The sequence below is a fragment of the Perna viridis genome, chromosome 1 (assembly GCF_037379345.1).
Source record: "Perna viridis isolate PV_CMFRI_1.1 ecotype Kerala chromosome 1, ASM3737934v1, whole genome shotgun sequence".
NCBI classification, from domain to species: domain Eukaryota; kingdom Metazoa; phylum Mollusca; class Bivalvia; order Mytilida; family Mytilidae; genus Perna; species Perna viridis.
The window spans coordinates 52,260,113-52,275,335 of NC_142445.1; the positions used below are offsets into that span (position 1 = coordinate 52,260,113).

At 34.0% G+C, this 15,223-nt stretch overlaps 2 pseudogenes; both read left to right on the forward strand.

The window, feature by feature from the left end:
* The first annotated feature begins 8,748 nt into the window (after positions 1–8,748).
* Positions 8,749–9,781, forward strand: LOC148629299 (uncharacterized; annotated as a pseudogene).
* Positions 9,782–12,794: 3,013 nt separating this feature from the next.
* LOC148629300 (uncharacterized) lies at positions 12,795–15,003 on the forward strand (annotated as a pseudogene).
* Positions 15,004–15,223: the final 220 nt, after the last annotated feature.

The window sequence follows — 15,223 nt, forward strand, 5'->3', positions numbered from 1 at the left end:
TTGTAATATTAGAAAATGAATTTATAATATTACAAAATCATTTTTTTAATATTAGAAAAGATTTTTTAATATTAGAAATTCAATTTGTAATATTAAAAATTCATTTTCTAATATTAAAAAATCCTGATTTAGTAATATTATAAAATATCACACATTTTGTAATATTACAAATTGAATTTGTAATATTAGAAAATGAATTTGTTATATTAGAAAATGAATTTGTAATATAAGAAAATCAGTCACATTTTTTAATATTACAAAATGATTTTCTAATATTAAAAAATCGTAACTGAAGACGACAAATCCATTTTCTTATATTAGAAAATCAATTTCTAATATTCAAAAATAGTTTTTTAATATTAGAAATTCAATTGAATTTTTAATATTAAAAATGATTTTTTTTTTAATATTAAACAAGTGCTTTGTGATACAAGAAATCCAATTTGTAATTTTAGAAAATGAATTTGTAATATCAAAAAATCATTTTTTAATATTAAAAAATGCTCATTTTTGTCCACTTTGGCTGCCATACACGCCCCGATATTTATGAATATTCATTGTCAGCTGCTTAATTTGGTACCTAAACTGGTTCCCTGGTCAATATCATAAGCGACCGAAGGATCGCTACAACGTACTTTTTTTAAAAGCATACTATACACATGTCTATGCGTGTTTTTGCTTGTATTAGAACAGGAAGTTTACATTAAAAGATAAAATGATAGGTTAGCATAGAATTTATGTAATATTACGCAGTTTCCGATTCAAACACGGGCGTTCGTTACAACTGATGATGATGATTGGGGATTTACGGTCTTGATTATCCTTACGGATCTCGCACGACCGCCCCCGACGGGAATTCTGTTGTTGATGCCAGTTAGTAGTAGAAGGTAGCGGAACCCAGCCTTCGGGATACCTGACCGAAGAACTCAGTCAGAGTATGTCTTACTAGCGACTGGGCTGCTGTGTTGACGATCTGGCCTACTCTAAAACCCCACATGGGTCCGAGAGCGTTTCCCCAATCTAACTATTTGGGAGTACGTCAACGCGTAGAGTGTTACAATTGATTGTATAAAGATCATATATATTATCAGGACACCGATATCTGTATATACATTGTAGCTATTGCCAGTTGTTTAATCTTGTCCCGGATGATTGAAAACATTCAGGTCATAACGATTACGAAAGAGTACGCAATAATATCTAGGGAACCAAGATTTTTGCGAAAGTCTTTTATGTTTTAGGCGATTTTAGAGCCTATCGCATTTGTACTATTTCGGATGTTGAAAGTAAGCCAAAATCAGTGACAGTGAATATATGACAATTAGCGATTTATAAGACTTCATTCTTTAATTTTCATAGCTTTTATCAAAATTAAGTTTTACTAACTAATTGAGCAAGAAAACAGCAGTTGAAGTTAGGTTGAAGGAGATATTGAAAGAGTTGTTTGGCATTTGAATACAAGGATAGGGCCATATTATGTATGGATTCATTTTTAACCACGCAGGGAAATTCGGAAATGATATTACCCCCACAAACGAAAAAAAACAAAAAAACAAAAAAATTTCAGTCTGTTGGTGATCGGAAAGCGGAAACTGGAAAACTGGAAAAGCGGAAGGTACATAGTGATCTGTATCTGTAAGAGTACGCCAGATTCTGCTTGGTTACTGAGTGACGGGGTGGTCTGTGCGGCCTAATCGCCGCTGGCTGAGGAGTGAGTTCTTGAATTGTTCGGTTAAGTTTGGTGGTACAGTGCTGGTATATCAACCCATCAACCACTTTGAAATAGAAAATCAGCCGGTGTTGTAGGCGTTTGGTTTATTATCTGTTGTGATAAATCCATCCCCTCTCCTTTGAATAGATTCAAGTTTGTTTATCTCTGCTTGAGGAGTGTATGTATCCCAAATGATTGCGCCGTACTCCGTAGATCTTAATATCGCTACATATGCTGTTTTTCGGCATTCCCTCGGACAATGTTGGAGATTATGTCGTTGAATTGGCTTTCTTACATACATTACTTATCTGTTCTCTCCACTTCATATCTTCTTGTATTTGAAGCCAAGGTAAGGGTTTGATGAAACTGGCCCTAGGACGTGGTTATAGAAATAGTGGCTTTTCTTTTTGAGGTTTAGAATGTTACATTTCTTGGCGTTGACACGCATACCTCAGTCGGCGGTCCATTTTCCAGCAATTCAAAGTCTTCTTGTAGTTTGTTATGGTAGTTTTTGTTTTTTTTTTATTTTCCGGTATAGCAAGCAGTTATCTGCGAATAGCCGCACGGATGAGTTGACTACATCGGGCAGATTATTTATGTGACACAAGAAGAGTATAGGTCCCTACACTGTGCCATTGGGGATCCCTGATTCTACTGTTGCATATTTAGAGTATTCTCCTTCTAGCTATACTCTCATTTTCCTTTCTGTTAGGGATGAGCCATTTGTGAACGTTTCCTCGGATTCTATATTCGTGAATCTTTTGCAGTAGTCTGTCTTAGGGTACAGTGTCGAAGTGTAGGATCGCAATATCGACTTGATTCCCATTATCGTAGGATTGAAGCATATCATGGATGGTTATATCAATTTGAGTTTCGCATGAATATCCAGATCTAAATCCATGTGTTCAATGAGTTTATATGAAACTGATGTAGAGATACCGGTCTATATTTTTCTGCAGCGTGCCTATCTCCTTTTTCGATGCTTGAGATATTGGCATTTCTCGTCTTCAGGTAGTTGACCATTGTTAAAAGATAGTTGAAAAATGAATGTTAGTATGGCTAGGTGTTCAGCGCACTGGTGAAGAATTCTGTTAGTAATATTGTCTGGACCAGAAGCTTTAGATGGATTAATGTTCTGCAATAATTTTCTAATTCCGTCAGTTCTGATGATTATGTGACTGACAGTCTTCGATTTTGGTATTTGTTGAAGGCACTGGTGGTGCTGTACCTTCGATAAATACCGATGCAAATTGTTTTAATAGTATTTCTGCTTTTTCTTTGCTGTCGTTTATAAGGTGGCCTTGTTTTTTCAGTGGAACCACCCTTATGTTGCCCTGTTTCATTGATTTTACATATTTTCAGAATGATTTAGAATTGTTCTTGTTCATTTCTTGGACTATTCTGTTAATATAGTTCCATTCTGCTGTACGAATTTCTCTTTTGCGTTTTTTAAGTGTCGATTATTTAATCATGATTTTGTTTTCTTTCCCTAGTTACAATTTTTTTTTGTTTTTTCTTTATCATTTTTCTAAATTTGTGTGATATCCATGGTAGCCTGTTGCTTGATTTGACTTTTTTTGGATGGTGCATTTTTATCCATGCTATGAAACAGTTTTTGTTTCATTGATATCCATATATCAGTAACATTCACATTGTCCTGTATTTTTGATTTAATACTTGTTTATAGGTCATCTTGATCCTTGATTAATTCATCCAAGTTTTGCTGGGATTTGTCTTGTTGTAATTTGGTTTTATATCCGTATCTATAATGATTATTGCATGGTCTGATATCCTGGATATGTTGGTTGATGATTTACCAAAGATGGATTTAATGCAAGTTTAAGCAAGTTGTTTTCCCTTGTTGGTTCGTCATGTTTCGGATGAGTCCACACCGAGAGGTGATATCTATTAGCTGTTTCTAAATTTCGATTTCTTGTGCCTTTTATTTTATTTATAAGTTGTTCCATCCGATAAAATCTTGGTTCCTTTGATTACTCATTGCAACTTCTATCACCATCTGTTGTAAGGACTGATTAAGTTATTCCAATGAGTTTCTATTTCTGTGTGGCATATAGTATGAGTCTATTTGGAAGTCTTGTGTTGATTTCAATTTTACTTTAATCCATTCAATCTCACAATTTGTGATAAGTGTTTGATAGGTATGTTCCGTATGGACAATTTTCCTGTCATCTTTTGCAACATCCTTTCATTACCTGCGTTTGGATTTTTCGAAAATTCATACGTTATGCCAGAGCTTGCCTTTATTACACAGACTCTTTGTACCGTGCTAGACTTCTTACAATTAGGCCTCTGGAACAGGGTTATATTGCTACAAAATGAAGTCATCTCTAGAGAAGTTTTATGGTCGTCATCATGAACTCGTGGATCCTTACCGTGTATCCCTCTGCACAATGAGCTGATTTGTTCAGCGTGTCATAGTTTACCTTTCCTCTTTTGTCTACCCTGGACTTGACTTCTTATGAGCAACTCGGCCGGTGTTTCTAGAAAAGCAGAGGACCCTTACCCTACCGGTGCACCTGGTCCATGCTCCCAGTTTTTAGTGGAGTCAGAGTTGCTTATTTACTTTTGTTACTTTGTATGTATTATTTATTGTTATTTTATGTTCTTTGTTGTGTGTGTCTGTTTTCCATGTCTGGTCTTTGTCCCTGGATTACATTCTTTCTATTTCCGCTAGAATCTTGGTTCCCTTGATTACCCTTCCAATGATTCCATCATGGACAAGTATGAAGACGCCTCCTCCCAGTGTTCCTCGGTCGTTTCGAAATGCTGTATAGTTTTCTAGAAATATTTCTGATGATTTAATCGTATCTTTTGTCGGGGTTTGTCCTTTAGGCATGATTCCGTACCATTGATGATATATGGTTTTGTATATGAGATCGTGCTTTTGAATTCTGCAGTTTACCGTCATAATTCTTAAATTTTCTTTATTCACAATATTGAAAGGTTGTTAAGAATATTTGCTTTTAATGATTGATGATTTGTTAATGTTGTATGTTGAGTTATTTTTAAATGACGTGTTCTTTGGGCTATTAGCCTGGAGCGGACTGAATGCTGATGTTATTGCATCCGTGTAGCTTAGATCTGTTGTCAGGGGTTCATAGTAGCTGATGTTTCCGATCTCATATGAATGATACTAGTATATGAAGGATGCGGCGTTACAACTGTCACATTTACAGCACAACCATTGTACGTTCGGTCTATTGAGTAGTTAGTAGTACAGGAACTGTGGTGCCATATGCTAGAGTCGTCGCAACGAATTCGCATATCGAAGATACTGGATTAGCACACAGACAACTTAGGAATATATTTGCATTTGTCGGATCTGGGTTTAGTTTGATGTCCCTTGATAGGACTAGTAGTAGATTTATTGGTACCATTTTTGTAAGTATAGGTAGGGTGATTGGTCTTCTGCCACTGTGGCTAAGTAAATTGACTAGATTTCCTTGTGTGAACGTCGGGTATGCTCTTCTGATGTGGAGAAAAAAGAAATAACATGATGTACTTCATCGTTGATTGAGAACAATTTAGCAAGGGAGATCATTACTGATTGTTTATTATTTGTATCAATTTAGCGACGAAGATCCTTGCCAATTGCTTTTTGGTAGATGCCTCACCATCTATTATAATACGGAATAAAAACGAATTACATGCCTACCGCGAAAAGAGATTGGGATATGAATTCTATCAAATTGGTAAGAAGAATTCAGTGAAATTCAATTTCAGTTTTCGGTAGGTCGTGGTCGAAAGAAATCACTTTTGAAGCGATGATTTAAGTCTTGTGGCATTATATACATTGACGTAAAGAAATAAACCATCCTTTGACTCAATTACAATTTTAATACGCAAGTTTTCATCTGTATTTTATATGTAATAAATTCAAATGTGTTGAGGATTTTTTTTTAATTTTCTTTTAGATTTTGTTGAATATACGAGTTAATTGACCGTTTTAATTTGAGACATATAACAATATGTATGGTGTTTATTTTTATTTGTTTTTTTTCTTATGGCTAGAAAGTCTAATTTTGTTCCAGACCGTCGCAAGAATATCAATTTAAAAAAAAGACAATAATAAAATAAAATAAAATAACAAGGAGTAAAGTAGTGGTTATAGATGATTAACAAGGAGTAAAGTGGCGGTGATAGATGATTAACAGGGAGTAAAGTAGTGGTGATAGATGATTAACAAGGAGTAAAATGGTGGTGATAGATGATTAACACGGAGTAAAGTAGTGGTGATAGATGATTAACTAGGAGTAAAGTGGTGGTGATAAATGATTAACAAGGAGTAAAATGTGGTGATAGATGATTAGCAAGGAGTGAAGTAGTGGTGATAGATGATTTTGCTGTAGTTGCTTTTGAAGAACAAAAACTATACAGTTTGGTAAGAGGGTATTAAAACTATACAATTTGGTAAGAGGATATTAAAACTAAACAATTTGGAAAGAGAGTATTCAAAATTCCACGTGTTTCTATTCCTGGTTCTCCTCTTTGTCCGGTTTCAGCTCATAATTGGATATGTAGTCTTACACCCGTTTCTAATACATGTCCGGCTTTTTTTGTTTCCTAAAAGTGATTCATTTGTTCCTGTTACTTATTTTGATTTTGATAAGTATATTATTCTTTTATTAGTGCTATAAGTTTAGATGCAGAGAGTTATTCTTCGCACAGTTATCGCAGGGGAGGAGCTTCGTTAGTATTTGCTAATAGGGTGCCCTGAGTTAGTTCAAGCTCTTGGTGATTGGCTAAGTGATGCCTATAAGGTTTATTTAGAATTTTTCTTCAGGATAAAATGTTAGTGGTTGAAGGCATGACAAAGGGATTAATTTCTTATAGGTAAAAGAATACTTCTAGTGAAGTATTTGTCAGGGATGAAGGACACACGGATTGAAGTTTATAGAGAGAGAGTAATCAAGGGAACCAAGGTTATAGCGGTAATCAAAAGAATGTAACCCAGGGAAAAAGACCAGACATGGAAAACAGACATACGCAACAAAGAACATAGAGTAACTAAAATCATACATACAAAGTAACAACAGCAATTGAGCAACTCGGACTCCACTAAAAACTGGGAGCATGGACCAGGTGCACCGATAGGGTAAGCGTCCTCTTCTTTTCTAGAAACACCGGTCGAGTTGCTCATAAAAAGTCAAGTCCGGAGTAGACGAAAGAGGAAAGGAAAACTATGACACGTTGAACAAATCCGTTTTCATGTCGCAGATGGATACACCGTTACGATCCACGAGTTCATGATGACGGCCATAAAACTTTTGTAGTGATGACTTCAATCTTCTATCAACATAACCCTGCTCCAGAAGCCTATTTGTTAGAATTCTTGCGCGATACAAAAAGTGTGCGTAGTTACGGCAAGCTCTGGCATAACGTATGAGTTGTGATATGAACACTCCGTACGCAGGTGCTGAAGGGATGTTGCCTCAGATGAAAGGAAAGTTGACAATTTTGAATAAAAAGTCCTCACATTTGTTGTAAAGTTTGGTCAATAGTTTTCCTTTACCATCGATTTCTAAGTGTAGGTCAAGATATGAGGCTGACTTCATAGCGTCTGTAGTATCCTTTATCTCAAGTTCTTTGTGGTAGATGCGATGTATCAAATCCCCAAAATTAGGATTGTTTAAATATAATACGTCATCTATATAGCGGAAACTGAGATTAGAGGTGCTGGTATAGGTGACATAAAAATTTATTATAGATAAGAATTACATTATTCTTTAGAACATTTCTCATGTTATTTTACATATTAGCACTAATGAAGTGATGTATAATATTGATGATTATGGTGCAGTATAAAGTTTATTTAAGAGTTAAATTCTTAGGTATTAAACAAAAGAACACGAATATTAAAATAGCTGTGTCTCGTATTCTTCCTAGGCCTGTGGATCGTGAGTTATGAGTTATCTGGTTCTGTAATAAATTTCATCAATAAAGGTTTGAGTAGAGTATGTAAGGAAGATAATGTTTTGTTTGTTAAATCTTACAAGAGATGTTTTTTTTTTGGCCAAAAGGCCTTGTAAAAAGGGAGTAATTTGCGGTGAATGATGGTGAACTGCATTTGAATTCTGCAGGGTTGGTGCAGTTAAAAATGTGTTTTATTTATGTGATTTATCAATGGTAGTATATTATTCATATGTTTTGCTATATGTTTTCATGGTATAAAGTTTATTATTCATTGTCTGATATTATTTCACTGATAAGTTTATGCATTTTATTTTTTCTTCAGGCTTTTAAAGCAGTAACTTATCCGTTGAGTCTACACAGCTTCTGAGTAGTAGCTTATAATTTGAACTGGTTTAAGGTAGGATTGTCAGGAAAGTTGTTTAAATAGTTCCGAATCCGAAATCAGGAGTTTCATCCAGTGCATCGATCTGGTTTAGATTTTATGCGAATATTATATCGCATGGTTCTGCTGCTGTTTTATTTTCCGTTTTTATTTGTCTGTTTATTGTACTCTTTTCATTTATACACAAATTTATATATTTGTTTTTATTTTTTGCAGGATTTTTTGGTGGCTTATTCATGTTTTGGACCCGCATTTAGTATATTAATGATATTCAATAGAGTAATACTACCGGTATATGTAATTTTGTAATTATTAATTATTAAGCTCAATTAAATTTGTTGCTATTTTCCGGCAAACAATAAATGTTTAAATTTTATTGATTTATTTATGATCCATAATTTAGTTTAATGAGCAGTGATAAACAGGGCAAGGATAAGTCAGTTGATTTCAAACAACTAATTTTCAAATAATCTTTTGTCTTTTAAAGATGAGCAATGCTATATAAATATTAAGAATTTGTTTGAAGGAAGGCAGATAAAAACAACCTTAATTTAGCCGACTGTATAATGTATTTAATCAACACAAGTTGTTTTTGAACTTCGCATGCGTGCTTAATAATTAAACAAAAGTAGAATGCATTGTGATATTGTCACCGCCGAAGCGGATGACGGAATGAAGAAAGTATAAATAACATTTATCACCAAGAAAGTAATATAACATCCGTAGTATGAGCTAGTTCTAGTATTAATAATCATGCAAGTAATTGATCATCAAAAGTTGGACAATTTTATCAGCGTAAGTTTAGGTTTAAGGTTTTGTGTTGAAGGATTACAAGACTACATCATTGATACTATAGAAAAAGTAGAATTACAAGTGAGATCAGTCGAAAAATTCAAACAAATAGATGCGTTGTCAACTGTAGTCGTAGACATGGGCGCGCATTCGAAAAAAGGTGTATTGTTTGCTCTGTGTGGAAAGAGGAATTACGTAAACTATGCAGTTCACAAAGACATTAGAACAAAATTAATTGCAAGGATATAGATACCATAGACTTTTTTTCACCATACAACAGCTTCATTCGAATTGGTTTCCAAAGTTTTTGTTCGAGACTTTAGCTCGTATAGACAAAGTTTATTTCGAAACTTTGGTGCTGTCATGTCAATGTTTAAAAATATGACCTCTTTTAATATTGACAATAATATCATAGAACGCCTAAACAGGCATAGGAATTACAATTTTGCTCTCACCTTGGAAGGAATAGTCTGATAGACATTTTACGTATTCCGCATATCATTCGTACACAGAGTGCTTGTGTAGCTATTCGTCAATTACAGGAACTTAACCATTGCGACGGCATTCCACTTTCTTTACTTAGACATCAAAACGGTTGCGCCGCGCTTGTCGCACTGAGAGAAACCTGGCTACATCCCTGTATACCAAAATCAACTTTGCGTGCTGCGTTAACCTCGCGTGCTGTAATATTTCCGTGTTTGACAAAAAGAATAGATAGCCATCTCAAAAAAACTTCAACAATGACTGGATATGATCAAGTTTCCTTTCAAAGTAACTTTAGAGGAGTTGTACCCCTTTGGTTGAAGATGCTGATTTTGATTTTATTTTGTATAATAGTTTTGCATTACAGAAACAAAAGCAAAAAGTGGTATGTATAGAAAGAGTAATTATCTATATCCCCTGAAAGACAGGAAAACAAAAACGAACAAACGACATTGCTAATAATAAATAGCAAATAAACGTCGTTTAGTTAAGTCACAGATTAATAAAATCAATATAAGTAAAGTCACTTTAAATAGTCTTTGTTAAAAAAAAAGTGTAAACATAACTTATTTTTTTAAGAAAGAAAAAATTTAACTAACAATTCAAAGTATAACGCATCAGTGAAATTATAGATAAAACCTACAAATTGTTTTATTCTTTCACTGGATGCAGGATCTAACAACCCTTCATTCACTTTTTTGTTTAGACGACCTCTCTAATTAGCTAATCCGATTTCAGCTTTCATGATCGTGAAAGTGTTATTTAAAGAAAAAACCTCGAAGATCTTAAGTTCATAGTAACACAATGTAAGATAGCATGTTGTTAAGTAAAAACGAACTTATACAAATCTAATACAAATATATATATGTACATATGTTTCAAGAAATATCGTCTTCTTTACTTTCATGACTGAATAGAATTTTCTATACATTGTAGGTTGCTTAATCATTAGCCACATACGAACTCAATTTTTCGTACACTTATAATTTATTTTATATGAAAATATGAGAAAAAACAATTCAAGTTTACAGCTCTGCCTTAAAACCGGGCAGGAGCTTACGATTAGTGATTCATGCCTTCTTTATTTCCAGATATTTTTTTATTGAAAATCCTTCGGTAGGCCTCACAGAAACAAAAGTTTCCCATTGAACTTATATACTCTTAAAATTTTGTTCTGTTCTACAACAGAAAAAGTAACGGAAAATTTCAACATACATAGGAGATCTCAAATATTTTGGTTTGGAAACTGTATACGAAAATAATAGCAAATGAAAGTTTCCATCTGGAGAGGTTAACTCGTAGAACGTTTCTTTATGTTCTACTTCTGAAATAGTACGGGATATTACACTATTACCAGTCAAATATATTCGCAAAGTACATGTATAACAGATCCAATGACATTAACGTAGGAAGAGTTGTTTTTAGGAATGTATTTGAACAGTTTCATTGATTCTTGAGATATGAGTCTGGTTTTAAGGCAGAACCATACTTAAATACTATATACCAAGAATCAATGCTCACAACGGTAAAATAGTATCGGGCCACTCTTTCAAAGCAAATCCAGTCTCTCAAGTCAAAGTATGTACGAGTTAAAACTTTTTTTTTCATTTTATTTTATTTCTTAACTTTTTTTTTACTTTGTATTCATCTTGTTTTTTTTTGCATGAAAAAGTCCTCAGGTGATACATATTACAAAACGCAGGTTTCATTTGATATTTACAGAAAATTGTCTTAAAATATTCTCGGATATTCTCTTTAGCATTATAAACATACCCCACTGGGTCAAAATTCCCAACGATATAAGAACTGTCAAATTTGCAAATTGATACAGGGAAGAGTCCCGCGGAGGGAACGACAAAAAAATTGCTTTGCAAACTTGACAGTTCACTAAGGACCTTCTTCAGTGCCTTAAACAGACTTGAGTGTGTAGGAAAGTAAATGATCTGTGAACACATTTCACTACCTAATCATGTACTTTTGACTAGTAATAGGAATAGATGCAATATTTTTAATTGTTTTGGTTAAAAAAAGCTTATCTTGCTTTTATAATCAACCATCGACTAGTATCACTTTGAAGACGTTTCGACGTCTAATGACTTGTAGAGTCGAATTTATGCGACCTAAATGGAAATTTTTAAAATCCTATTTTTGTTAATTTTTTATTAGTTCTGACCAAAAATATCGCTTAAAGTCATCACATGAACCATAAAATGATCCATACTACTTTATATTATACCAAAACTCAGCAAGGTCTTTAACATGCTAGCATACAAAAGCAACATACAACACTAAGGAATATCACCACACTCAAACCAATGATTTTAACTCCAGAATAACCATCAGCACCCTTAACTCACAAATGCTGTATAATCTAATCCATTGGGATAAATAGTGACTTCTATTTTTGAAGTACTGAGGCTTATCTATACTCACTTGGTTTTTGCATATAAAAGTATGTTAAATTTAGCGATTTATCGGTGGGTAATTAAATAAAATCGTTAACTGTAATTGGTCTGGTTATACCTATATATATATATATATATATATATATTGTTTCGTTCTGTTGCAAGTAGTAGTTTAAAGAATTAAAACAAGTCCATAAGGTTAGGATATTGGCCTCTACGAGACATAATAAATGTACATAAATACTAAAATGCCTCAGTTTATCATGTGGCGCTAATGTGATTAGTTCACCATACTGGAGTTGATGAATGTATGGGAGGGGTGCATGAGGGTTGTCTGAGAGTGTTGTCTTATTTACTGTCTTCCCTTGACATGACATGGAAAATACGGTGAACTGTGTGCTTCTTTTATCTAATCATACTGTTTGTTATGTCTGAATCCAATTTCTTTGCTTAATATATGTTCATTATCCTGTTTTGTTTTAAGTTTTTTAACATTGTTCTTTGAAACTATAAACATATGAATTTTTATATTTTTAGGATGTTTTAGCATGTACATACCATTGTTTGTTTTGTTTGTTTGTTTGTTGGGGTTTAACGCCCGAGCAGCAATATTTCAGCTATATTCAGGCGATGAACATGAAAGTGATGATAAAATGAACATGAAATGATAATGATGAAATGAAAAAAGGGATGGGACACAAGGATAATGGGGTCGACAAATTTTGATTGCCACAAGATAAAAGGAAGAGATGGGTTGGGTTGGGCAATTTAGCCTCCTGTGGCGGAGCGCAAAGATTCCTACTCCTATCGAATACTATAGCTGGGTTCTTTAACGTGCGAGGAACGTGGCATCTTTCCCAACACGGTGCACCACTATGGTTTGCTGTCAGGTTTTCTGTATTATAGCCTGACAACCTCAGCACGCCAGGGGTATCCCATTCCACCACCTGGGGCACACATCCCAGTTGCTCTGTGGGCAGAGCGCCTAGGCCCGGCTATGTTCCTGAGCACTATTTAGTCGCTTTTTACGACAAGCTTAGTGTTGCTGCAGGCCTATTCTTTAAACACCCGGACCTGCACGGGGCGCATGTACAGACAAAGCTATAATCATAGCAACTTCGATTTTTATCTACATGTACAAATGCTCTACAACGAAAGTGGCATTGAAAGGGGTTGGATAAAGAAAAAATTGACAAGTATCTATTCAATGCAAAAGGAGTTTTACTTACGACAGAAATGGGCTATGGAAAGTCATCAATAGCATCAAATATTGTGTGTGCCGAATCATCTTCCGACTGGTTTCAACTGAAGAAACAGTTGTTAGCTTATCATTTTTGTCGACATGATGTGTCCGTTACAAAAAGCGCTGCAACTTTCATACTTAACCTAGCTTATTCTATTGTCTCAAATCATCAATAGATGCGTAATGCTATTTTGTATAATAATACAGCATTTAATTATTTAGAAGACAAAACAGGCACATTGTGTTCTCGAGACCCCGTGGCTTCGATAAATCGGAAGGTACGGAATTCCCTATACTGATTGATGCACTGGATGAATGTGAAACAAAAGGCAAAAAGAATCTTCTTTATTTTTTTACAAACGCAGATGTCAGCGCTTCCAAATTCGTTTAAATTCATGTTTACCTCTAGAAACGTGGAGCAAATATACAGTAAAGTAATTGACGAGCAAATAAAGTACGTACATCTGAAAGCTTCATCTGCAAATAATATTAAAGATATTGAAGAATACATAAAGGTAAGTAGTAAATTTACACAGCCTGAAAGTGCCAAGCTGGTGAGCACTGTCGGTGGTAATTTCCTACTTGTAAAGCTTTTTTTCTACAGCATTGCTTGTCATCTGACTCATTTGATTTGTTAAGTATTCCACAAAGCCTCGAAAAGCTATATGAGGTTAATTTTGAACGAATATTTGGAGACCACTACCATCTTTTTTTAAGTTCTTTGCGCAGTGCAAAAAGCAATGAATAAGGAAAAACTCATGGAAGTTGCCCGTATTTATACAGATAATAAAAAAAGAAAATTGGATAACTTAATTGGCAAGCAGTTGGGTCATTTTATCAAGTTTGAACGTGACAAAGTATCATTTGTTCATAAATCTATAACCGATTTTCTAACTAGGAAACATTTGAAATTCTACGTTCACAAGGAAAACGGTCATGCATTATTTGCAAACTTTCTTCTAAAGACAATGAATGTGGCAAGGTACCAGAATTCGAAAATGTATTGTCGGATTATATAACGTAATATACTTATAACTAATAAAACTTCAAAACTTGAATTAATAACTATAGCTGCTACAAATATAAGCGATTATTATACCATGTATCTCCTTCTTAGTTACTTAGAATTTGAGGGCATTAACGACACAGACTATTTTGGTCAATCTTCTGCGTTCATAGCAGCAAAATTCGGACATGACCAGACGTTGAAATGTTTACTTGACAACGGGACCGACTGGACATTTAAAATTAAATACAACTATTCTGATGATTTTTCTAATGCAGACATCGCAAACGATATTCATCTACGAAAGAAATCGGGAATACATATTGTAGATATGTGCAAATATGCTTATTTTTGTGGATATAATATCATGCATATAGCAGCACAATACGGACATAAACAAGTTGTAAAAATGTTGATCAATCGACATGAAGAACTACTGCAGTCTGAAAATGATATGCATTTAAACGCTCTCCATCTTACGAAATACAAAGTAAAGGGTTATATTTCAACGCATTACAGCTAGAGAAGAACGAAAAGTTTAGTATCAAATGAAGGGGAAAAAACAATACAGTACGAATGAATAACAACATGGAACTCTTAATTTATAAAAAAAAATTGTTCAGGCTTTCACAAAAACGAGTGGAGCATGAGCTTAATAAAGCAGTCGAGGATGAATATAACGATATACGAACAAGTGACATTTGTCGATATTGTGAATTTGAAGAATCTGTCATCGAAGAATATACAGACAGCTTTGAAATGCAAAGTGTGATGGATATCTTTGACTTTCAATATGGATGTTCTGTCCATTTAAAAGAAGTCGGTATTAAGGCAATGTCTAATGATAAAATAGTTAAAACACAGACACTTTTCTTTAAACAACTGCAGAGAAATAGTCGGTATGACCAGTTCTTTAAAAAGAAATTTGAAATTTTCCTAAGGAAGCTGTCTATGATGCAGTACTTCTTTCCATTAGTATGGACAATTTGCATGCATATTTTGTTAACTGTACGCCATAATATTGGTGAACAAATCATTCAAAAATGAACTTAGAAAGATAAGATCCTACAAACTTTCGTAATAATCAACAAAATTGGTTATGGTTGTTTAAACTTGCAATCAGATAAACAGATATATTTATACAAGTTGAAAGTGTATGGCGTAAAATAATTGATAAACTCTACGTGTTTAGATTTATATATATTATTTTGTCATCCGTTGTTATGTTTTCTTTTGCTTTTTTTCTGTGTTTAGGATATATTTTTTA